The 24,499-nt window shown below is 49.3% G+C and overlaps 3 pseudogenes; all 3 read right to left on the reverse strand.

The window, feature by feature from the left end:
- Positions 1-12,440: 12,440 nt before the first annotated feature.
- On the reverse strand, positions 12,441-15,811 carry LOC125943754 (histone lysine demethylase PHF8-like; annotated as a pseudogene).
- Positions 15,812-18,193: 2,382 nt separating this feature from the next.
- Positions 18,194-20,272, reverse strand: LOC125943759 (lysine-specific demethylase phf2-like; annotated as a pseudogene).
- Positions 20,273-21,765: 1,493 nt separating this feature from the next.
- Positions 21,766-24,499, reverse strand: LOC125943766 (histone lysine demethylase PHF8-like; annotated as a pseudogene).

The raw sequence follows: 24,499 nt of genomic DNA on the forward strand, positions 1-24,499 counted from the left end.
CCTACAAGTCTTGAAAGAAACACCAGGATGCCGATGCTCTCTCTCGTTGTCCCCTACCACCGTCTTCAAAAACTGCCTGCTTACCACCTTCCATGAGCAACCCGCCGGACGTGTCTCCTGCATTTCCTTCACTCGCAGCTCTCGACCGGCTCCCACCTAGCCATTCTACTGCGTTTGCAACTTGACAACGTAGTGACCCTTACTGCCACTCCGTTATGGAACGTATTCGGGGATCCTCTCGCACACCTAACGCTCGACTCCGTCGGCAGTTGAAAAACTTCAAGATCGAAAATTCGGTGCTATACCGGTACGTGTTTCATCCCGAAAGACACCGTTGGGTTCCTGTAGTTCCCCGATCACTTCGGACCCATATACTGGAGACCTTTCATGACGATCTCACTGCCGGTCACTTTGCTTTCCATAAAACCTATGCGCGAATGCGCAGCCGCTTCTCTTGGCCTGGACTTGCAACAAGCGTAGCAATATACGTGGCTTGCTGTTCGATCTGCCAACACCGCAAACGACTGACCTCACCTCCGGCTGGACTGCTACAACCTGTCCCGTGTCCTGAAGCTCCTTTCGCAGTCGTTGGTATCGACCTGTATGGACCACTACCCTTATCGGCTGGCGGTAAACGATGGATTGTCACTGCTGTAGGCCACTTGACACGGTACGCTGAAACAGCCGCACTACCTTCCGGTTCCGCAGCGGAGGGTGCATCCTTTTTCTTGGAAGCCATCTTTTTACGACTCGGAGCCCCACGTATCCTCTTGAGTGACCGCGGCGGGACCTTTCTATCTAAACTTCTCGACGATGTTCTCCGTGCGTTCAATACTATCCATAAAACAACTTGACCCTCAAACTAATGGCCTCAAAGAGCGCTTTCATCGTACGCTGTCTGACATGATTTCAATGTACATCAACCCTGACCACACCAATTCGGATGTCATTCTCCCATTCGTCACCTTCGCTTGCAACACGGCCGTCCAACGCATAACGGGGTACTCGCCCTTTTTCCTTGTGTGTGGTCGTCAACCGATCACTGTCCTCGACGTCACTTTCTTTGACGTCGCCGTGCCCTCGTCCACATCAATATGTGAGCAATTTGTTTCGCGCATTGCCCAGTGTCGCCAACACGCCCGCCTCAACACCGACGCCCGTCAACAAGACCGCAAAACTCGCTATGATGCATCCCACCGTGTTGTTTCCTTCCAGCCTGGAGACGAAGTGTTGTTGTGGACTCCAATTCGCGTACCTGACTTATGCGAGAAATTTCAGCCCCGTTTTGTCGGGACCTACACTGTTCAGGAACAGACTTCGCCAGTTAACTATCGTGTCACGCCCGTTGTTACGCCTTTGGACCGCCGCTGCCGTACTACAGAGATTGTGCATCTTTCACGTTTAAAGCCTTTCATACGGCGTTCGTTGCCATAGCCAGCGGCCAGGTTGGCCGCTTCCATGCGCGGGGGTAATAGTGCGAGCATTATATTACCCCTTCATCTTCTTCATATGTATATACTCATCATCACGGCCAGCGTCATTCTCTTTAGCGTGCGGCCTGCATAAAAAAACCGTCGCGGTTGAACAGCTGTCTCGCAATATATATATATATATATATATATATATATATATATATAATATGTACGTATGTATATGTCTCTGTTCCTTTACCTGGCCTGTAATACAGTAGACTTCTGCAGCACCGTTCATCACAACGTTGTTCTCTGGACATGCCGGTTGTTAGCCAAGTAAAGCAGGGTGTCAACCCTACCGGCGGGGCCAGTGCAATGTTGTACATTTCTGCTGCTTGTATTGCAGCTTTGGCTGATTAGTGTCTATGTGTCGTGCTTGTATTACGTTTGTGTTGAGAAAACCTACATTTTTTGCTAGGGGTTCTAGAGCATCGTGGCAGCGTTTCATGTGCAATACATTCGCAATTAGCATTTTTATGGACGAAACAGCCCGACTAGTGCAGTAGACGTTATTCGTGTAATACTGCTCTTAAACTGACTTGCCTGACGATGGTAGCACTGATAAAGCACTATTATAGCGTGACCATTAACTTGAATGAAGTTACTGCTCAGACTTATACAGCGTGGAGTACGTGTAGTAAATTATGCACGAAATGTTGGTTAAAAATGAACTATTTGCACAAACTTAGCACACGCGTTTCAGGGTAACACAAGAATGGTAGAAAAATGTGCTTGTAATGCGCTAAGTGCTAGAGATGAGCACGGAAGGACGCACCTTACAAGGGTCATGAAGTGCAAAGTACTGCTTTGGATGTAGGTAGTTCATTGGTTGGCATTAGTAGTTCGCACACCAGCGTGCTGTTACTCAGTTTCTGTTACTGAGTAACAGAAAATTATTCCAGGAGTTACCTGTGCCTGCTTAAGAACTGGTGTCTACGTAAGAACTCTGGCTCTGCTGTAGCAGAATCATTCGGAACAGTCGCCACTTGCATCAAACTTTCCTCCCCGAGACTAATAAATGTAATGTGCCGTTATCTCTCCATTCGAATAGAAATGAAAGCTCAATAATTTGAATATTGAATTAACGAATGAAGAGTAAAAGACTAGATTAGTATTTAACTTTGTGATGAGTGCCCAAACACAGTTCCACATCAAGGAAAATCGGAACAAATTGTTGACATTTATTTCTTGTAAAGGAGAATACATTAGTAGAAACAAAAGTTTGTTTCAGTTACACCTTAGTAAAGCACAAACTATTTAGCTATTAGTTTGTTGAACTGTCCACAGCTGGGTGTACATTAGCATATAAAATGCAACAGCGCAGAATATCTGATACATTGGGCATCATTACAGGTGAAATACTTCCACATCCCTTGTCATTTGTAACAAGTCGTATTTTGCATTCTGAATGCTCTGTCATTCCTAAAAACAGAACACAAAAGTTACATGTTGAAATTGAATGTTACAATACTGTTATGAAAAGTGGTAACAATTGGGCAGTGACAATGGGCTAGCAAAACTATATTTCATTGTCCCTTCAACTGGGTATGTTTTCTGAACACTTGACGTACTTTGGCAGTGTGCACATTCTCAGTTGCCCGCCTGCCTAAATGGAACAGGCACATGTTAAGGTAGGTTTCTGCTATGCACCGTACAAGGTGGATGTAGTGGTTGTCAAGCGGAATGTTCTCAAACATGTGCACATGAAGTTCTGCAAACAGGTCTTTCGTATAGAATGCATCAACAACCTGGTGTAAAAGGTCATGCAGCAAGGTTCTGGATGCTAGTTTCTTCATGTGCAGTGCCATTCGGACAAGTGATTCTGATTTCCGATAGATTCACTTTCTGATGGAAATCGCAGCCCTCCCCTGTTCTTCCTTACAATTAATGAATATGATTCTCCTGGCTGTGTAATAAGTAGTGCAGTCGTGCAGTACTCGCTTGTCAGTTTTGAACACAACTTATGTGCTACATAACCTGCCATGTACGTGACAATCTTACCCGCCACATTCGCTGATGTATTTGGGAGCAATGATGTGTAATCATGCTCACTGCTGATATAGGACTGCTCAATAGTCTCAGCATTTAGAAGCTCCTTTCATTCCACTGATTCATTTAATACTTTCATCGATGAAGCTTTTGTAGAACTGCTACATGATAATATTGCAATGCTGTCCAGGCTCAGACAGTTCCCTGTTGAAAAATTTACAAGCTCATTTTGAACAATAACCTTTTTAAATGCTGCACGAAACTGTTGTGCAGTTTGGTTGTCATTGTGCCCGCCGTGTGCTCGTGTCAGTCCAAAGAAGAGTTCAAGGTGATCCTGGCAGATTTTGTCAGCTGGAATGTATTTTAGCAGTGGTTTTTCAACAACAAGAAAGTTGAAAAGGTCATTTAAATTTTTCATGCGAATGAGAAAATCCAGAAAGCCTGTCTTTCGGCCTGGTTCAACTATTCTTTTTTTTACTGGCATTTTCCCTTGAGGAGAACAGGTACTGGGTTGTGCTCTCAAACATGGTCTCAATAACCTTTGCATTCTTTTCATGTAAGGGCTTCATAAAAGCTTTTTCGTGCATGCTTTTTGAATTAAGGGCATCAAAAATGTTGTTAATGTGTAATATAAAATTCTCGGTTGGCTGTGTGTTGGAGGAGCCTTCTGGTTGCAGTTCCCTGCACTCGGCCAGCGCTGTTGTGACAGAAGTACTCATCAATTGTACAGCAAGGCTGACCTTCATGGGTTGCCGTTCCCACTCGATGTAAGCTCTGCGCAACTTGTTGGCCAAGTGCAGGCCTTCTGTCTGCTGCACACTGCAGCTGCTCAGTGTGTTCCTAGCAAACTGCTTTACCGTTCTGATCAATAAAGCACCCCTTATGTGCATGTGCATTTCTGATGAGCTTTAGCATGCGGCGGGGATGAAGAAATGCTGCTACAGGCTGTCGGGTCGTAGGGTGTGCAAATATCGTCTTTAAGTTTCTTTGATTTTGAAAGTTGCGTCCGAGCTCTTTCAGCATGGACATATTGGCTGGGGCACCGTCACACATTGCTGAAACAAACATGGCCCCAGCATTGTGCATGCTTTGGAGGCACTCGTGTACAAGATTAGCCCGTTGTTGCGCATTTATCCCATCCACAAGAAAATAGCGAAGGGCCAACTTCCAGGCTCTGTTAATGGTCACTGCCATTATAAAAGCAGCTTTTGCCTGTGGCAGGGAGTCACTATCGAAACCTGTTCCAATGTCAACAAATTCCTCAAAACAGCACCTGTTTCATTGAATTTGCTGACGAATCGACATCTCGTTGACCACTAGGCTACAAATTGTCTGGTTGCCTTTGCTCCTCGTTTCAAAACATTTCAGTTTTAGTGCGTGAAATGCTTTAGATGAAAGCCCTGGCTGCCCATCAACAGTTTCATACCACTTTCTTAGGGTTCTGGGGTGTTTACGGCATGTATAAAAGACCTTTCTTACATATCAGTAGGCTCTGGGGGAGTAAAAGTAAAGTGTCAAGGCAAAAGTTCTCAGCTCAGGTGAGTATACTGCGGGCATGCTTGCAGGACTGTGCTTTCCGACTTGTCGTTGGAGCAAATGCCGACTTGCTGTTCCTGAGCTATCCGAAACTGTTGCTTGCTCTTTCAGTAGAATATTCTCTTTTGTTAGTGATTTTGCAACTGTGCTTTTTCTTCTCTAGTCGCCACCTAGTCTGCTGGAGTCGTTTGATTCTCCTCCTTGAGTGCACTTTAAGAAATGCAAGCCATGCTGCTCTTGACCTCAAGTACGCCTTTTCTGGTGTGTCCATCTGGAATAGTAAGCGAAGTAATAAATGCAATGCCCGTGATTCACATCCAAGTTTATATAACAAATATTATCAGAATTGGACATGATGAAAGCAAACGTGTTTGCGATACCCAGAGAAAAATTTTAAAACTTGGCTTGCCACTCCTGCTGCATCTCCCATAGTTCCCTTGGAAAGGATACCTTAACAGCCTTCTCAATTTGAACTTCTACCCACTCACATGCTTAAAAACTGGTGGGTTTGTTGACTATTTATTGCAAACAGTTCACATCATGCTGTTTAACTACTGTAAGTAAAAATGTGCAATTATAGAGTCAATGTAGTACAGTGTTACACCCTGCCTAAACATGCACAGCTAAAACTTCTGTTAAGAATGCATGCCATGTATAATTCTTTCATCCTCATTAGCTAATAGGCTAGTTCACATGGCCATTTACGTTTGCTTGTTCCCGTTGTCGTGGATTCTTGGCAGAGGGTGGGTAACGACCCGGTTAGGGAGTTCCTGCGTAAATTTATTATCTATTTAAATAACCAAGTTTGAAACATCCTGGATCTTGTCCCCTGAGGACGTGTAATGCGGGTCTGGAATTAAGAACAAAGTCTTCCCATTAGTTTCAAGCATCTGGTGTCCAACCTTCGAAGCAGCAAGAGGTAAACTGGAAACGGGATTCACACTCCTTCCACGAAAGTCGTCGACTTGGTTTCTTTTTCTGCGTGACGGTCATTTTGCCAGGGTCGGGCGAGTGACCTTCGTGCTGGTTCCTGCTTCCACGAAGGGTGACGGTTGTGGTCGCGTTTAAGTGAGCTTCTTTGTCATCGCGTCACAGCGGGTGTCGGGCCGCGTCGCCAGGTAGGCGGCCGCCGATGAAGGGGGTGGCACCGGGTGATACACCCAAAGGATGCGCACTGCCGATTTGGGGCGCTTGTTTGCCCGTCACCGTCGGTGTCAGGCACTGTCGCCGTCTGGGCGACGTTGATGAAAGGGGCGGCCTCGATGGAAACAACCAAAGAATGCGCCCTGCCGATTCTGGACGCAACAGACTGCTCCGCCGCCGGAAGATCCGACCTGAGGGCGACAAGTTGTCAGGTTGCCCGAAACGTTGGTGAGTCGCGACCTCAGAGTTTGTTCTTGTAACGATAGCCAATGGCACACTCGAGCTTGAGGTCGCAGCATTAACTTCTTTGTGGCCTTCTCCCTGGGAACACACCAGCTCACACGACCACAGGGCACAGGAAAGCGCCGTGTTCGCACCGAGAGTCATTGGGTCTAGCGAACAAACCAACACACCTGCCTTATCTAATAAAAACACGAAAGCGGTCATCGAATCACTAAACCTTCGCTGAATCCAACAATTTTGAAATTAGACGAGGATCCACAACCTTCTCGCAACATCCGATACGGAAGAGTCATTCCCAGTCACAAAGCAACCACATGGCGCGCAAGCGCCCGTAATCTGCTTACATCCACCAGGCTTTGCCTAACCCAATAATAAGGACCCCTAAATTTTTGCCGCTATAGAGTTTTTGCTTTGCCCAGGGGGCGCCGTAAAAATGGTGCTAAAAAGCGCCCCTCTGCCCTGGGTTTACAATATGGAACCGCCACTCTAGCTTGTGTTGTGCCACGGCCTGCACTGCATATCAGGCTCCGCCGATTTTTTCAGGGGTGGCACACTGCGTCAAGGCAAGAAATAATGCAATGCCAAGTACGTGTACGTCGTTCAAGAAATAAGCGGCAAAGTTTAAGTGCGGTGTCCATCGCAAGTAAAGCGAGTCGCGTACGAAGTTGAACTTCAGGTAAGGTGTGCACGCTGCTACACCCTGGCGCAAAAAGACGAGGAAATACTTTCAATAAATGAATTCAAAGCAGTGATAAGCAGACATCACATGTACGGAACTGCTCGAGCGCACGACGATATGCGCCGCGGCGGCAGCGGTCTTTCAGCACGCCGCGAAACGGCGGACGTCATTTAATCATTGTTGACTGCAAGCCGCTAAACAAGTAGTCATGTCTGCGCTAGGACTATCTGTCCCTTGAGTAACTGATAAATGTCTGATGCAATGCGTGTGAGGTCGCCGTAACGTACGTGCGAATCGCGCCGTAGCGCGAGCTCGTGCGCTGCTTGTTTCATGTAGATTTTAATGAGAGGGCTTGAACATCGATGTCCTGTAATCAATACTACCTTGCTGCACTGCCTGAACATGCTGGCTTGAAATCAAGGATGAGCACATTTAACTGTCCATCCTGTGCTGGTCTTAGTGGGGTAGTGAGGTTATCCAGCGCGCCCGATGCTTCGCTGCGTGAGGCCTTAAAGAAAAACGGTAGAATCCTATGTTAGGATTCAGACCTTCTTGCTCCTGGCAGCCCACGACGCTGCTGTAACTAGAGAGACGCTTTTTCGAGGCTGAGCTAGGTCTCTCAGTCGCATCGGCATCGCCAATTTCTTCTACTTGCTGCATTTCGTCCCACAGCATACGGAGCGTCAGTTTTCGTAAAACTAGGCTGTGGCCAGCTCGCAGCGTGGTCTGTGACAAGCGACTAGTCTTTTCGCACTACCAGGCCAGAAAAAAATGCGACTCGACGCAAAACTACGGCTAAAAACCCGATCGCGAATTGGGTATCCACTTGATTCTTGAGAGGAACTGGATCAGTTGAGTCGAAAATCCGAGTTCGATCGGCAACTTTTCCGCCAAACACATTAAAAAAAGCAGGAGTCGATGCGAGCGCGTCCGCCTCGCGTCTAGCAAGCGGTGTTCCCAGCGTAGAGTCCAGCACGGCATCGGCCGTGTGGCTCACGCCTTGGAAGAGCTCTTGCGCCTGCAGCAGAACTGCGTTGTGCTGAGCGTTCTCTTGTACGTCAAGCTGCTCGTCGATGAGCGAGCGGTACTCGTGGCGCACACGGCGCTCCTCGGTGACGTTCGTCGCCGCCTGCGACTTGGAGCCCGTATTCCAGATGGTTAAGAAGCATAGCGACGGTTTCCGCAACGTCATTGGGAAGGTTGACGACTGGTTCGCTGATGGCCAACTGTCCGGTGTGTGTTACAGTAGTCGACGAATCTGCATAAACGGCACACGCGGAGAAACCAGGCTCTCGCTCACCAAGTTAAGCAGGGGTAGATGTGGTGGCTTCGGGGGGTAGACAGACGCAGTTGTTTGTGGGGAAATTTACTAGCTTATCCTCATTTTGTCTGAATTCATCCTGTTCACGCTTTCAACGTTCGGCTTCAGCCTCGCGGAGTGTCTGAGTGCTTCATCCTATTCCCGCTTTCGACGTTTAGCTTTGGCCTCACGTTGTCTTAGGTCTTCATCCGCATGCCGTCGTGCACGTTGCAAACTTGCACGGCGTTGCTTTTCAGACATGCTGGTGGTGGTTTTTGCTGCAGCGAGCGCCTGCCTATGTGCTCGTTGTACGGCATTTTTGCGTTCCCTTGCTTCGTCTTCTGGAGCCAACTTCCGGGGTGACCACGTTTCACAGCTGCCCGCTTAGGTAGACGCTTCATTTTCGCGTTCAGTACATGTGGCAACGTAAAGAGTGTCATCCCTAAATTGCAACAATTCCTACCAGGCAATCTTACATCACTCGGCACTCGCCAAGGCCTGCAAATTTACTTATCTCGTGAAACCACTACACGCTATACCACGAATACACATGTTGCTACTATCGCCGTGTACTTTTGCTTGCCGAATGCTACTATAACCTTTCTTGGTGCTACTTCCGCTCATTCCAAACACTGACGTGCACTGTCATTGTTAATCCTGCATATCTTGCCTTCAAGAATCATGCTTCAGACAGGTATTAAATAAGTGCATGGGTTATGGTTGCGAAGTAGATTACATATATTTTGAACCACAAGAAACGCATACGTTCCTAGATTCTGCAAGCATTTCGCGCGGGACGGTGACTTCGCTCTGTGCCACGTGCACACTGCGCGCACTATCCAACATTGCGAGCTGAAGCAGGCCTCCCTCGCTACTGCTGGCTTGCTGGCTCCTTGAGATGGCTGAAATAAAAAAAATGTCACAGTTTAGCCCTAAGGGCGAAGCAATGAATGCGATAGCAACACAGCAATGCCATACGAAGTAAGGTGAGCGGCTTTGGTAGCAATATGAATTGTAGTAAACATGAGCTGATTAAGTAAGCAGGTGTGCTGCGGCGTAAGTAGACCGACATGAAGAGAGACTCGATGACCACGAGAAGGCGCGTGTGAAACGGTGGTGTTGATGAGAAGCGCTTCCCGTGGGCAGCGCGTGCGAAGGGACACACCTGTAGTGCTGCACTGCCGATCCGGGCAGCATTGCATCTGTAGCGTGCGTTGGAAAATGTGGCCCGACTATTACTAACTGAATGAACAAGCGTGGTGCGAGCGCGCACAAACGAACATGAATAGATCGCACTGAATGACTGGAGACAACGACGGTCAAAACGCTGGCAGCGAGCGCATACTTCGCCGCGGGCGAAGGTACGTGCGGTCTATTGCTTCAACGGAAACTGAGCGGCGAATGCACGGCGCATAAAGGTCAGAGCCGTGTGGAGATAAGAGACGGGGCGGGTTGGCAGAGTAGAAGTGCGCCCCCCCCCCCCGCGCTCCCTCCGGCGCTGGCTTCCCCCTTCCTTGCTTGCGCGTGGGTGATTGAGTGCGTTCGCTCTCCGTGACAGCGCGCGTCCCAGCACGCTTCCGCTCGGGCATACGGCGCACGCCGAAGATTTTATCTATAGGAAACCTCACGGCGACGGCAGAAATCCGGTTGAAGTGTCCATATAATTGCTATCGCAATAAAAGCCAGCACACATGCGGTTAGTGTATGTAAAGAAGCAAAAAATAAACATGCCTGATGAATCACCGGTACAAATAGTGACAGAACATGTGTAACCTTTACGCAGTAAATACACATCTCTTCAAACGCAACTGTGAGACAAATGTTTATTGTCTTGGTCCTGTAGGACAGTGCTATAAGTAGCCTTTGTACTGCAGTACAACAACAACGCAGATAAAAATTGCTCTCCAGTCCAGGCTGTGAAGGTGGTCGAACAGCAAAACTGTAAGCGACAACTACTACGATTTCCCATTGCGACGTACCGAGCAAATTATGTCAGCTGTACTGTTTGAGAGATCAATTCTCTAAATGATGGTTGTGTAAAATAACGTAGTAGGGTTGACTTGGAAAATGCATCACCCTGGAGTTGTCGGCTCCGATAAAAGGCGAATTGTGCGGTTTGCTCACGGACTGAAAACCCGTATCTCATGCTATATGAAATGCCTATTCAGAAGCACATCTTTGTTATTATAGTAACATTGCGATGTAGCCGGCAATAGCAGAACAATTTGTGTTTTACATTGAATGTTTGAAACATTATTAATTTATACGTTGCCTTAATTCATGGGTAGTGTCTTTACTTGCTTGGTGGATACGGAACAGCTTAACATATGGCCAAAGCAAATGTTTCTGCGTAACGTAGACAGTGGTGATAGGGGAGACCTAATTATCTACATCATGTGGCTGATGCGGTCGCTGGTACGCCCGAGATGAAGAAGCCTGGTCCCAGTGGCTGGAGCCTCAGGATCATCCAAGAATTGATACAGTGACTGCCATAGCTCGTTGGCGGTCACACAGCTGCTGTGCCTCGGTAGTGCCCAGGTCTGGATCGAGGTCTGTTGCCATTCCGTTTTGAGCGAAGCAAGGGCCTGGGGCCAGAATGCAGCGGGCAGTCCCAGATTAAGTCTTCGAGGTCCGTCCGGGTGTTGCAGGTTCTGCAGTCACCCGCATGTGAACGTGCCATGCCACGTGGGTCTTCATTCTGCGAAAACGCTGCACGATGAAGGGAGTAAGGAGGCTGCTAGTCTGTATCGGCCGGAGTAGAACCTGCAGCCGGCGAGTAGCAGCCTGGGAGGGTATTATGGATGGGAGCCGTCGGATGGGAGCCGGCGAGTAGCAGCCTTTGGATGGGTATTATGGATGGGATTGGATGATATTATTCAGAATTTGCATATTACGTGCTAGCGTGCAGAGCTATACGAATCGCGAACAATACCATTGGCAGGCTGCTAAATTTAGAGAAACAATCATAATGTCATCACACGCTGTGCGCCGCTTTCAAATTGTCGCTTCCAATTTCTTTGTTTACCTGTTGTAAGCGAGCATGCATAAGTGCAAGTCGCATTACGGGCGAGTCCAGGCTTGTTATGAAAAACCTAATTCCAAGAAAACTTCATTTGCAGAGCCGTGGTCATGCTTTAGACTACGCCATCACATCAAGGTTTCCACTTCTCAGCGTTCCCATGCTGTCACAGTGTCCGTTAAAAAAGCTTGCACTGACAGGGCTGCCACATTTTGCTACAGCAGCAATGTAAAAAATTGTACAACAAAAACAATTCAACAAGGAGTTTGCTTTCAATCGTGCTGTAAAGGCGTCACCAGCTTCAGAAATACATCCAGTATAGAGGTGGGCAAAGTTTTGGTAGCTACGTCACCTAAGAAAATGCTCGACATGCAAAGCCGCCAAGTGACACCAGTCCACATTTTCTCCTAGGCGACACGGATGGTTTTTGTTGGAACACTAGGCTATCACCTGTTCACAAAATGGCATATACAAAGCCTGTGCGTTGCTTTTTATCACGACATTCAAAAAAGTATGGTATCTGACGCCGACTGACCTCTTTCGAGACACTTTGAAATGGTCACGCTTATTTGAACGGGCTAAAAACGAACAGTCTAAAACTGTTCGTCACGAACGTGACGAACAGTCTAAAAATGTGACAAAATGGAGATTTTACTGAAATATATATCAGTCGTGCTGTACGCATATATCTGTGAATATATATATATATATATATATATATTTAGTATGGTATATCTATGTATGCACATCAAATACTCTATGCATAGCGTAATGTGCCTCATGAAATGCATGTGCTTTACGCCATGAAGCCCTGAGGCAATTCGTCTAATTAAAATGTTGATTAGAAGAGGTAAGCGGCTGGTGGGGGGTGCGAAGTGATTTTGACCGTCAGTGGGGCATGACGAAAAAGTGAGGTATGGCTGAAGAGAACAATATGTACACTTGAAGACAACTATCCGCCGGTTTGGAAATGAAACCGCGAAGGTCCTGATGGCTGCCGTAGGTAAACACAACACAAAATATGCATACACACAAGCACACATGCAGAGCGTCTCTTTCTCAGTAGATCATCATGTCGATCATGACAATCTTGCCCAGACGCTGCTTTGGAGTGGGAAAACCTTTGTTCGGCTTTTTCAACCTGAAGGCATGTGGAGGCGGGAGGGCTTTTTGCTGGCCACTGAGGATGTGGACGGGCCGGCTTCAGACTCCTCCATGTCACTTTCTTTAGCTTCAGGCGCCTCTTGCGCCTTCTTGCGGTGATTGGTTCGTTTGAGAAGAGGCTTGTTGGCAGGCTTGGACGCCGTGTCCTCGATGGTGCGCTACACAGACTGCTTTTGTGTTCCCTCTCGTGTGGGGCGTAGTGGTTTTGGGCAGTTTGGAGCAAGCTTGGCTTTGGGATTCCATGCCTCGTCTCGCTCATCGCCGCCGAGGTTTGAACACGCGAAGCGCCGTCGTCCGAGGCTTCCTGTCCAGGGTAAACATAGTCGTCGTCCGCGTGGCACTCCTTGAGGAGAAACTCCTCGAGGTATTCTTCCTCGCCGTACCGCATCCGGGAGGCGGCAGAGCCAAAGGGAGTGGGCCGCTTGAGCGTGGGCGTCGGGCCAATCCTTCCGCGCGGTCCGGCCAACCCCTGTGTCAAACCCGTGCTCAACGGACCTACATCTAGAAGCTCCTATGCTGTGGGGTCAATGAGTGCACCCCCTTCGCACTGCCCAAAGGTGAACGCACTCTTCTGCATGGACAGCATGCCCTGGATCCTGTCCAACATCGACAACGATGCTCGGCCACCACCCAACTCTTATTCAAGACTAACTCGTGTGCGGTCATTGTCAACGGCAATGCTGGACGCCAGCAGCAAGTCATAGATGGTTCCGTTGTTCGGGACGTCAGCAGTGTCCTCTTCACTGGCCGCCGTCTAGGGAACCACAGATCTGCTGGGCAGCCTTGTTGTGCTGGTAGCCTTGTTGTTTGCTGTAGCTGCTTTCTCCACCTTGCGCTTCCTATTATTGAATGAAAACCGAAGCTTGACAGAACGTTACTTGCTGTCCTGGGACTCCATCACAGGTCACGTGGTTCCAGCCGCGCCTGCTGCAACCTCCCCCCCCCCCCCGCGAGGGTGCCCATGGAGGCGTTGATGCTGAACTTGGAGATGGGCGGCAGAGCTGGCGTTGCGTGAATAGCCACGGCTCGCTCGTAGGAGCGGCGTGGCCTGCGGTGGCGGGTTCTCGTCAACCACCAGGCCGTCATCGTCCGAATCGTTGAAGTAATACACCGACTCCTTGTGTAGCGGCTTCACAGGTGGCCGCGCCGTGGCTGGTTTCTCTTCTTTCACTATTTTGCCTTTTTTGTGGCTGCCTTGGCCTTGAGTCCATCGGTGATTTTTCCCTTTGCTTTGCCCTTGGTCTTGATAGGCAGGTTCACCTTGCTGTTGATGCCCTGCTGGGAAGCCCCACCGCCCCTAACAGGCGTCACATTTTCCTCTACTGCAGCGGCAGCAACCACCACTGTCTTGGCGACCTTTGCGGGTCCCTGCTTGCCCTTCTTGGTTTCTTTCTCAGCCTTAACCTTGCCATTCAGCTTGTTCTCTGCTGTTCCGACTTCCTTGGCCATATCCTTAAGGAGCTTCGGAACATTGCTCCCACTTGAAATTGCATCGAATTTAGAGTTAGGCTCTTGAGTCCAGTTTTTAAGTGCGGTCATCAAGGCCTTCGCTCCAACAATCGGGAAGCTCGGGTTCTTGAACTCGGATGCTATTCTGCTTCTCCGCTGTTCGATGACGTACGATATGGCGAACCAGTGGGTCGTCTCGAATGAGGGCGAACTTGTACTTATTTGAAGCAGGGCCAGTGTTTTGTACACGTCTTTTTACGCATTTTTGCGCCTAAAGGGCTGCGGTGAATTGTTTGGGAAGTGGGGTAGGTGAAAAGGCAAGGGAGACAGTGGTGATAGGGGAGATCTAATTATCTACATAATGTGGCTGATGCGGTCGCTGGTACGCCCGAGATGAAGAAGCCTGGTCCCAGTGGCTGGAGCCTCAGGATCATCCAAGAATTGATACAGTGACTGCCATAGCTCGTTGGCGGTCACAGCGCTGCTGTGCCTCGGTAGTGCCCAGGTCTGGATCGAGGTCTGTTGCCATTCCGTTTTGAGCGAAGCAAGGGCCTGGGGCCAGAATGCAGCGGGCAGTCCAAGAGTAAGTCTTTGAGGTCCGTCCGGGTGTTGCAGGTTCTGCAGTCACCCACATGTGAACGTGCCAGGCCACGTGGGTCTTCCTTTCTGCGAAAACGCTGCACGATGAAGGGAGTAAGGAGGCTGCTAGTCTGTACCTACCGGAGTAGAACCTGCAGCCGGCGAGTAACAGCCTGGGAGGGAAAGAGAGGAATGTCCATGGGATTGGATCTAGTGAGGAGATAGCTGCTTGTGAAAGACAAAATGGGAACATCTGATATTTTATACTGTGCAATAGCTGTGAAGCACTTGACAAGATAAAAATTTCAACAGGCATCCTTGTTGCTCTGCACATTTTAAAACGGGATGATAAATGATTTGCTGTCAACTTTCTGTCGCGCATAAACCAGAGATGTGAAATGTACTTCGCAGCCACTCTGTGAAAGTGAGCCCAGCTTTAACTTGTGGCTTGTATGCAAAGTGACACTTCGGGCATTTCTGACAGTGCCTTCACCAAAGCCTTTCCGCTAGGCAGAACAGCCACAGCCGGAGCAAACAACTTGTTGACAGTTGTGACTAGTTCTGTCAGGGCAGCGTAGGGAAGGCGGCGACTGCTTGCAAAGTTCACCAGCATGCTGATCGCTTCAGCAGCGGTTGTCGTGGAATATGACAGTGTGTCCAATGCAAATTTTGCCTCGCCTCTCGACAGGAGATCCTCTCCAGGAGAGACAGGCATGTCATCATCTTCACTGTCAATGCTTGAACTACTACCTCCAGCAGCGATCAACCTATTCTTGAGACGGTATGATTGGAGCAAACCAACAGGAGGTATGATGCTGCTGATCGAGGCATTTGAAATGTATTTGTCATCGGAGTCGCTGTCACTCCAGAGCTGCTCCTCTACCCATGGGCGTATGTAGTCATAATAAAAAGCTTCCCTGCGTTTTGCCCACGGCAGCAAACCACGTGACACTACATAGCTACTATCTGAAGCATATGAGACATCAGCATCGGATGGAGCGCCCTTTCGCTTCCTTTGTTTTGGCTTTGACTGTGGACGTCCCTTGGCTGCCGTCGTCTTCTGTTTCCCAGTGCTGTTAGAAGCCGCAGTTTGGCCTGCAGAACCGAGTATTTGAAGGACGACCCGCTCGTTTAGCTCCTTGTGCTGCGGTGCTGGACTTTTCTCCACCACTCAATACATTGCCCATAGTGCGCTTAGCAGGTGGGCCTTGTTCTTCCAGCTGTTGAGGCCCTGACATGGTAGTGTCGAGGGCAGGTGCAGGGCCTCGCTTGTTGCCCTTGGCCAGCTTCGTTTAATTCTAGACTGTCACATTAGATGCATCGACACTCTTGCCAGCATTGGCAGTCACACAAGGCTGCTTGGAGCGTGCTGATGATTTTGTCTTTGGCTGCAAAATGTTCTCCTCTCCAGTATTCGATGCATCAGCTGCAGCTCTTTCAGCCGGCAGTAGCACAACAGCGCAGGTTGAAAATTGGTCTCCAGTCCAGGCTGTGAAGGTGGTCGAACTGCAAAACTATAAACGACAACTACAACGATTTCCCATTGCGACGTACCCTGCAAATTATGTCAGCTGTACTGTTTGAGAGATCAACTCTCTAAATGATGGTTGTGTAAAATAACGTAGTACGGTTGACTTGGAAAATGCATCACCCTGGAGTTGTCGGCTCCGATAAAAGGCGAATTGTGCGGTTTGCTCACGGACTGAAAACCCGTATCTCATGCTATATGAAATGCCTATTCAGAAGCACATCTTTGTTATTATAGTAACATTGCGATGTAGCCGGCAATAGCAGAACAATTTGTGTTTTACATTGAATGTTTCAAACATTATTAATTTATACGTTGCCATCATTCATGGGTAGTGTCTTTACTTGCTTGGCGGATACGGAACAGCTTAACATATGGCCAAAGCAAATGTTTCTGCGTAACGTAGACAGTGGTGATAGGGGAGACCTAATTATCTACATCATGTGGCTGATGCGGTCGCTGGTACGCCCGAGATGAAGAAGCCTGGTCCCAGTGGCTGGAGCCTCAGGATCATCCAAGAATTGATACAGTGACTGCCATAGCTCGTTGGCGGTCACAGAGCTGCTGTGCCTCGGTAGTGCACAGGTCTGGATCGAGGTCTGTTGCCATTCCGTTTTGAGGCAAGGGCCTGGGGCCAGAATGCAGCGGGCAGTCCAAGATTAAGTCTTCGAGGTCCGTCCGGGTGTTGCAGGTTCTGCAGTCACCCGCATGTGAACGTGCCATGCCACGTGGGTCTTTATTCTGCGAAAACGCTGCACGATGAAGGGAGTAAGGAGGCTGCTAGTCTGTACCTGCTGGAGTAGAACCTGCAGCCGGCGAGTAGCAGCCTGGGAGGGTATTATGGATGGGAGCCGGCGGATGGGAGCCGGCGAGTAGCAGCCTTTGGATGGGTATTATGGATGGGATTGGATGATATTATTCAGAATTTGCATATTACGTGCTAGCGTGCAGAGCTATACGAATCGCGAACAATACCATTGTCAGGCTGCTAAATTTAGAGAAACAATCATAATGTCATCACACGCTGTGCACCGCTTTCAAATTGTCGCTTCCAATTTCTTTGTTTACCTGTTGTAAGCGAGCATGCATAAGTGCAAGTCGCATTACGGGCGAGTCCAGGCTTGTTATGAAAAACCTAATTCCAAGAAAACTTCATTTGCAGAGCCGTGGTCATGCTTTAGACTAAGCCATCACATCAAGGTTTCCACTTCTCAGCATTCCCATGCTGTCACAGTGTCCGTTAAAAAAAGCTTGCATTGACAGCGCTGCCACATTTTGCTAAAGCAGTAATGTAAAAAATTGTAGAACAAAAACAATTTAACAAGGAGTTTGCTTTCAATCGTGCTGTAAAGGCGTCACCAGCTTCAGAAATACATCCAGTATAGAGGTGGGCAAAGTTTTCACAGCTACGTCATCTAAGAAAATGCTCGACATGCAAAGCCGCCAAGTGACACCAGTCCGCATTTTCTCCTAGGCGACACGGATGGTTTTTGTTGGAACACTAGGCTATCACCTGTTTACAAAATGACATATACAAAGCCTGTGCGTTGCTTTTTATCACGACATTAAAAAAAGTATGGTATCTGACGCCGACTGACCTCTTTCGAGACACTTTGAAATGGTCACGCTTATTTGAACGGGCTTCTCGTGACGAACAGTCTAAAAATGTGACAAAATGGAGATTTTACTGAAATATATATCAGTCGTGCTGTACGCATATATCTGTGAATATATATATATATATATATATATATATATTTAGTATGGTATATCTATGTATGCACATCAAATACTCTATGCATAGCGTAATGTGCCTCATGAAATGCATGTGCTTTACGCCATGAAGCCCTGAGGCAATTCGTCTAATTAAAATGTTGATTAGAAGAGGTAAGCGGCTGGTGGGGGGTGCGAAGTGATTTTGTCCGTCAGTGGGGCATGACGAAAAAGTGAGGTATGGCTGAAGAGAACAACATGTACACTTGAAGACAACTATCCGCCGGTTTGTAAATGAAACCGCGAAGCTCCTGATGGCTGCCGTAGGTAAACACAAAAATATGCATACACACAAGCACACATGCAGAGCGTCTCTTTCTCAGTAGATCATCATGTGGATCATGACAATCTTGCCCACACGCTGCTTTGGAGTGGCAAAACCTTTCTTCGGCTTTTTCAACATGAAGGCATGTGGAGGCAGGGAGGGCTTTTTGCTGGCCACTGAGGATGTGGACGGGCCGGCTTCAGACTCCTCCATGCCATTTTCTTTACCTTCAGGCGCCTTTTGCGCCTTCTTGCGGTGATTGGTTCGTTTGAGAGGAGGCTTGTTGGCAAGCTTGGACGCCGTGTCCTCGATGGTGCGCTACACAGACTTTTGTGTTCCCTCTCGTGTGGCGCGTAGTGGTTTTGGGCAGTTTGGGTCAAGCTTGGCTTTGGGATTCCATGCCTCGTCTCGCTCATCGCCCCCGAGGTTTGAACACGCGAAGCGCCGTCGTCCGAGGCTTCCAGTCCAGGGTAAACATAGTCGTCGTCCGCGTGGCACTCCTTGAGGAGAAACTCCTCGAGGTATTCTTCCTCGCCGTACCGCATCCGGGAGGCGGCAGAGCCAAAGGGAGTGGGCCGCTTGAGCGTGGGCGTCGGGCCAATCCTTCCGCGCGGTCCGGCCAACCCCTGTGTCAAGCCCGTGCTCAACGGACCTACCTCTAGAAGCTCCTATGCTGTGGGGTCAATGAGTCCACCCCCTTCGCATTGCCCAAAGGTGAACGCACTCTTCTGCATGGACAGCATGCCCTGGATCCTGTGCAACATCGACAACGATGCTCGGCCACCACCCAACTCTTATTCCAGATTAACTCGTGTGCGGTCATTGTCAACGGCAATGCTGGACGCCAGCAGCAAGTCATCGATGGTTCCGTTGTTCGGGACGTCAGCAGTGTCCTCTTCACTGGCCGCCGTCTAGGGAACCACAGATCTGCTGGGCAGCCTTGTTGTGCTGGTAGCCTTGTTGTTTGCTGTAGCTGCTTTCTCCACCTTGCGCTTCCTATTATTGAATGAAAATCGAAGCTTGACAGAACGTTACTTGCTGTCCTGGTTCTCCATCACAGGTCACGTGGTTCCAGCCGCGCCTGCTGCAACCTCCCCCCCCCCGCGAAGTTGCCCATGGAGGCGTTGATGCTGAACTTGGAGATAGGCGGCAGAGCTGGTGTTGCGTGAATAGCCACGGCTCGCTCGTAGGAGCGGCGTGGCTGCGGTGGCGGGTTCTCGTCAACCACCAGGCCGCCATCTTCCGAATCGTTGAAGTAATACACCGACTCCTTGTGTAGCGGCTTCACAGGTGGCAGCGCCGGGGCTGGTTTCTCTTCTTTCACTATTTTTGCCTTTTGTGTGGCTGCCTTGGCCTTGAGTCCATCGGTGATTTTTCCCTTTGCTTTGCCCTTGGTCTTGATAGGCAGGTTCACCTTGCTGTTGATGCCCTGCTGGGAAGCCCCACCGCCCCTAACCGGCGTCACATTTTCCTCTACTGCAGCGGCAGCAACCACCACTGTCTTGGTGACCTTTGCGGGTCCCTGCTTGCCCTTCTTGGTTTCTTTCTCAGCCTTAACCTTGCCATTCAGCTTGTTCTCTGCTGTTCCGACTTCCTTGGCCATATCCTTAAGGAGCTTCGGAACATTGCTCCCACTTGAAATTGCATCGAATTTAGAGTTAGGCTCTTGAGTCCAGTTTTTAAGTGCGGTCATCAAGGCCTTCGCTCCAACCATCGGGAAGCTCGGGTTCTTGAACTCGGATGCTATTCTGCTTCTCCGCTGTTCGATGACGTACGATGCGGCGAACCAGTGGGTCGTCTCGAATGAGGGGTAACTTGTACTTATTTGAAGCAGGGCCAGTGTTTTGTACACGTCTTTTTACGCATTTTTGCGCCTAAAGGGCTGCGGTGAATTGTTTGGGAAGTGGGGTAGGTGAAAAGGCAAGGGAGACAGTGGTGATAGGGGAGACCTAATTATTTACATCATGTGGCGTGATGCGGTCGCTGGTACGCCCGAGATGAAGAAGCCTGGTCTCAGTGGCTGGAGCCTCAGGATCATCCAAGAATTGATACAGTGACTGCCATAGCTCGTTGGCAGTCACAGCGCTGCTGTGCCTCGGTAGTGCCCAGGTCTGGATCGAGGTCTGTTGCCATTCCGTTTTGAGCGAAGCAAGGGCCTGGGGCCAGAATGCAGCGGGTAGTCCAAGAGTAAGTCTTTGAGGTCCGTCCGGGTGTTGCAGGTTCTGCAGTCACCCACATGTGAACGTGCCAGGCCACGTGGGTCTTCCTTTCTGCGAAAACGCTGCACGATGAAGCGAGTAAGGAGGCTGCTAGTCTGTACCTGCCGAAGTATAACCTGCAGCCGGCGAGTAGCAGCCTGGGAGGGTATTATGCATGGGAGCCGGCGGATGGGAGCCGGCGAGTAGCAGCCTTTGGATGGGTATTATGGATGGGATTGGATGATATTATTCAGAATTTGCATATTACGTGCTAGCGTGCAGAGCTATACGAATCGCGAACAATACCATTGTCAGGCTGCTAAATTTAGAGAAACAATCATAATGTCATCACACGCTGTGCGCCGCTTTCAAATTGTCGCTTCCAATTTCTTTGTTTACCTGTTGTAAGCGAGCATGCATAAGTGCAAGTCGCATTACGGGCGAGTCCAGGCTTGTTATGAATAACCTAATTCCAAGAAAAATTCATTTGCAGAGCCGTGGTCATGCTTTAGACTAAGCCATCACATCAAGGTTTCCACTACTCTGCATTCCCATGCTGTCACAGTGTCCGTTAAAAAAAGCTTGCACTGACAGCGCTGCCACATTTTGCTACAGCAGTAATGTAAAAAATTGTACAACAAAAACAATTTAACAAGGAGTTTGCTTTCAATCGTGCTGTAAAGGCGTCACCAGCTTCAGAAATACATCCAGTATAGAGGTGGGCAAAGTTTTCGCAGCTACGTCATCTAAGAAAATGCTCGACATGCAAAGCCGCCAAGTGACACCAGTCCACATTTTCTCCTAGGCGACACGGATGGTTTTTGTTGGAACACTAGGCTATCAGCTGTTAACAAAATGGCATATACAAAGCCTGTGCGTTGCTTTTTATCACGACATTCAAAAAAGTATGGTATCTGACGCCGACTGACCTCTTTCGAGACACTTTGTAATGGTCACGCTTATTTGAACGGGCTTCTCGTGACGAACAGTCTAAAAACGTGACAAAATGGAGATTTTACTGAAATATATATGAGTCGTGCTGTACGCATATATCTGTGAATATATATATGTGTTTTATATATATATATATAGTATGGTATATCTGTGTATGCACATCAAATACTGTATGCATAGCGTAATGTGCCTCATGAAATGCATGTGCTTTACGCCATGAAGCCCTGAGGCAATTCGTCTAATTAAAATGTTGATTAGAAGAGGTGAGCGGGTGGTGGGGGGTGCGAAGTGATTTTGTCCGTCAGTGGGGCATGACGAAAAAGTGAGGTATGGCTGAAGAGAACAATATGTACACTTGAAGACAACTATCCGCCGGTTTGGAAATGAAACCGCGAAGCTCCTGATGGCTGCCGTAGGTAAACACAAACACAAAAATATGCATACACACAAGCACACATGCAGAGCGTCTCTTTCTCAGTCGATCATCATGTGGATCATGACAATCTTGCCCAGACGCTGCTTTGGAGTGGCAAAACCTTTCTTCGGCTTTTTCAACCTGAAGGCATGTGGAGGCAGGGAGGGCTTTTTGCTGGCCACTAAGGATGTGGACGGGCCGGCTTCAGACTTCTCGATGTCATTTTCTTTACCTTCAGGCGCCTCTTGCGCCTTCTTGCGGTGATTGGTTCGTTTGAGAGGAGGCTTGTTGGCAAGCTTGGACGCCGTGTCCTTGATGGTGCGCTACGCAGACTTTTGTGTTCCCTCTCGTGTGGGGCGTGGTGTTTTTGGGCAGTTTGGAGCAAGCTTGGCTTTGGGATTCCATGCCTCGTCTCGCTTATCACCCCCGAGGTTTGAACACGCGAAGCGCCGTCGTCCGAGGCTTCCAGTCCAGGGTAAACATAGTCGTCGTTCGCGTGGCACTCCTTGAGAGACTCCTCGAGGTATTCTTCCTCGCCGTACCGCATCAGGGAGGCGGCAGAGCCAAAGGGAGTGGGCCGCTTGAGCGTGGGCGTCGGGCCAATCCTTCCGGGTGGTCCGGCCAACCCCTGTGTCAAGCCCGTGCTCAACGGACCTACCTCTAGAAGCTCCTATGCTGTGGGGTCAATGAGTCCACCCCCTTCGCACTGCCCAAAGGTGAACGCACTCTTCTGCATGGACAGCATGCCCTGGATCCTGTCCAACATCGACAACGATGCTCGGCCACCACCCAACTCTTATTCAAGACTAACTCGTGTGCTGTCATTGTCAACGGCAATGCTGGACGGCAGCAGCAAGTCATCGATGGTTCCGTTGTTCGGGACGTCAGCAGTGTCATCTTCACTGGCCGCCGTCTAGGGAACCACAGATCTGCTGAGCAGCCTTGTTGTTCTGGTAGCCTTGTTGTTTGCTGTAGCTGCTTTCTCCACCTTGCGTTTGCCATTGAATGAAAACCGATGTTTGAAGAACGTTACTGGCTGTCCTGGGACTTCATCACAGGTGACGTGGTTCCAGCCGCGCCTGCTGCAACCTCCCGCCCCCCCGCGAAGTTGCCCATGGAGGCGTTGATGCTGAACTTGGAGGTGGGCGGTAGAGCTGTTGTTGCGGGAATAGCCACGGCTCGCTCGTAGGAGCGGCGTGGCTGCGGTGGCGGGTTCTCGTCAACCACCAGGCCGTCATCGTCCGAATCGCTGAAGTCATACACCGACTCCTTGTGCAACGGCTTCACAGGTGGCAGTGCCGGGGCTGGTTTCTCTTCTTTCACTATTTTTGCCTTTTTTGTAGCGGCCTTGGCCTTGAGTCCATCGGTGATTTTTCCCTTTGCTCTGCCCTTGGTCTTGATAGGCAGGTTCACCTTGCTGTTGATGCCCTGCTGGGAAGCCCCACCGCCCCTAACAGGCGTCACATTTTCCTGTACTGCAGCGGCAGCAACCACCACTGTCTTGGCGACCTTTGCGGGTCCCTGCTTGCCCTTCTTGGTTTCTTTCTCAGCCTTAACCTTGCCATTCAGCTTGTTCTCTGCTGTTCCGACTTTCTTGGCCGTATCCTTAAGGAGCTTCGGAACATTGCTCCCACTTGAATTTGCATCGAATTTAGAGTTAGGCTCTTGAGTCCAGTTTTTAAGTGCGGTCATCAAGGCCTTCGCTCCAACAGTCGGGAAGCTCGGGTTCTTGAACTCGGATGCTATTCTGCTTCTCCGCTGTTCGATGACGTACGATGCGGCGAACCAGTGGGTCGTCTCGAATGAGGGGTAACTTGTACTTATTTGAAGCAGGGCCAGTGTTTTGTACACGTCTTTTTACGCATTTTTGCGCCTAAAGGGCTGCGGTGAATTGTTTGGGAAGTGGGGTAGGTGAAAAGGCAAGGGAGACAGTGGTGATAGGGGAGACCTAATTATCTACATCATGTGGCGTGATGCGGTCGCTGGTACGCCCGAGATGAAGAAGCCTGGTCCCAGTGGCTGGAGCCTCAGGATCATCCAAGAATTGATACAGTGACTGCCATAGCTCGTTGGCGGTCACAGCGCTGCTGTGCCTCGGTAGTGCCCAGGTCTGGATCGAGGTCTGTTGCCATTCCGTTTTGAGCGAAGCAAGGGCCTGGGGCCAGAATGCAGCGGGCAGTCTAAGATTAAGCCTTCGAGGTCCGTCCGGGTGTTGCAGGTTCTGCAGTCACCCGCATGTCAACGTGCCAGGCCACGTGGGTCTTCCTTTCTGCGAAAACGCTGCACGATGAAGGGAGTAAGGAAGCTGCTAGTCTACCTGCCGGAGTAGAACCTGCAGCCGGCGAGTAGCAGCCTGGGAGGGAAAGAGAGGAATTTCCATGGGATTAGATCTAGTGAGGAGATAGCTGCTTGTGAAAGACAAAATGGGAACATCTGATATTTTATACTGTGAAATAGCTGTGAAGCACTTGACAAGATAAAAATTTCAACAGGCATCCTTGTTGCTCTGCACATTTTAAAACGGGATGATAAATGATTTGCTGTCAACTTTCTGTCGCGCATAAACCAGAGATGTGAAATGTACTTCGCAGCCACTCTATGAAAGTGAGCCCAGCTTTAACTTGTGGCTTGTATTCAAAGTGACACTTCAGGCATTTCTGACAGTGCCTTCACCAAAGCCTTGCGGCTAGGCAGAACATCCACAGCCGGAGCAAAGAACTTGTTGACAGTTGTGACTAGTTCGGTCAGGGCACCACAGGGAAGGCGGCGACTGCTTGCAAAGTTCACCAGCAT

This window comes from Dermacentor silvarum, chromosome 1 (genome assembly GCF_013339745.2).
Source record: "Dermacentor silvarum isolate Dsil-2018 chromosome 1, BIME_Dsil_1.4, whole genome shotgun sequence".
NCBI classification, from domain to species: domain Eukaryota; kingdom Metazoa; phylum Arthropoda; class Arachnida; order Ixodida; family Ixodidae; genus Dermacentor; species Dermacentor silvarum.